The 1,855-nt window shown below is 50.7% G+C and overlaps 1 pseudogene; it reads right to left on the reverse strand.

The window, feature by feature from the left end:
- Positions 1–361: 361 nt before the first annotated feature.
- On the reverse strand, positions 362–1,650 carry LOC143678967 (tubulin beta chain pseudogene; annotated as a pseudogene).
- Positions 1,651–1,855: the final 205 nt, after the last annotated feature.

The raw sequence follows: 1,855 nt of genomic DNA on the forward strand, positions 1-1,855 counted from the left end.
ATGTAAAATCCCATCCCTTCTTGTTCTAAATGAGATCTGCACGAGACCCAGCATTTTGGAGAAAAGTACCTTAAGGGCAGAGAGAGGATTATTAACTGGACAGATGAGAGGAGTGGGGACTAGAAGGAAATCCAGGGTTACCCAGAATGGCAGAAATCTAGGTTTCCCAGATTGGAAAGACAGAAGAGACATTCAACAAACAGCAAATTATTTATTGAGCACCTTCTATATGCCAAGTGCTGCAAATGGGGGTGGGGGTGGGGGAGAACAGGCAGAAAATGCAAATTCTGGGAGAGAGGAAAGGGGCAGATGAGGAAGAAGGCTGAGGAAACTAAGAAGCCCGAGGTGATGGGGTTCTGCCTCATGCCTCTTCGTGGGCCTCTTCACTGAAATCTTCCTCCCCTTCTGCGGTGGCTTCCTGGCACTGCTGGTACTTGGAGACAAGGCCATTCAGTTGCTCTCAGTCTCACTGAACTCTGTCTCGTCCAGGCCCTCACCTGTGCACCAGTGGAGGCAGGCCCTTTGGTGGGATATGGCAGTACACTGCTCTGAGACGCGCTTGAAGAGCTCCTGGATAGCAGTGCTTTTGCCAATGAAGGTGACTGCCATCTTGAGGCCCCAGGTGGGATATCACAGATGGCCATCTTGATATTGTTGGGGATCCATTCCACAGAGTACCTGCTATTTCTGTTCTGCACATTGAACATCTGCTCATCCACCTCCTTCATAGACATCTGCCCACAGAAGGCAGCAGCCACGGTGCGGTACTGGCCATGACGGCGTTCACAGGCAGCTATCGTGTTCTTGGCATCAAAGACCTGCTGGGTGAGTTCAGGCCCAGTGAGGGCCTGCTACTGCTGACTGCCGGGACTGAGCAGAAGAGCAAAGCCAGGCATGAAAAAGTGGAGACGTGGGAAGGGTTTCATGTTGACTGCCAGCTGATGGAGGTCAGCATTGAGCTGGCCAGGGAAGCTCATGGTGGCTGAGACAAGGTGGCTCCGATCTCCGTAGGTTGGCATGGAAGTAGATGTCTTAGAGGGCTTCGTTGTCAATGCTGTAGGTCTCATCTGTGTTCTTAACCAGCTGGCGAACCGAGAGGGTGACACTGTAGAGCTCCACCACAGGGTCAGACACTTCGGGTGAGGGAACCACACCGAAGGTGTTGATAATGCGGTCAGCATACTCTTCACTGATCTTGCTGATGAGCAAGGTGCCCATTCCAGAGTCTGTGGCCTCCCCCAGTGCCTGGGTCAGCTGGAAGCCTTGGAGGCAGCCACAGCTCTCAGCCTCCTTCTGTACCACCTCCAGGACTGAATCAACCAGCTCAGCCCCCTCTGTATAGTGGTCTTTGGCCCAGTTGTTACCTGCCCTAGAAATACAAAGTTGTCTGACCTGAAGGTCTGCCTAAAAGGTCCTGAATGAACAGTGTCCATGGTCCCAAGGTTCTAGATCCACCAAGATAGCATGAGGAACATATTTACTACCTGTGGTTTCACTGTGGTACATGGAGAGGCAATCCAGCTGCAGGTTGTTTTCTCTGTGTCAGGTGCCCATAGGGTCGATGCAGAGTTCATTGCTGATGACCTCCCAGAACTTAGCACCGATCTGGTTGCCACACTGACCAACATGGATGTGCATGATTTCCCTCATGGTTAAATTTTATTTTAACTTTTTGCTCATCTCAAGGTGTGTGCAGGTCACAAACTGGCAGGATGGCTCGTGGCCCAGAGGCTGAAGCAGTGAGGTCCGAACACAGCAGCAGGAAGGCTGTGAGAAGGAGAAAGCTAAAGCTATTGCTCTTTTCAAAATGATCAGTATTATGTATTTTAATGATAATGATATTAATCATGATGTG

This window comes from Tamandua tetradactyla, chromosome 4 (genome assembly GCF_023851605.1).
Source record: "Tamandua tetradactyla isolate mTamTet1 chromosome 4, mTamTet1.pri, whole genome shotgun sequence".
Classification (NCBI taxonomy): Eukaryota; Metazoa; Chordata; class Mammalia; order Pilosa; family Myrmecophagidae; genus Tamandua; species Tamandua tetradactyla.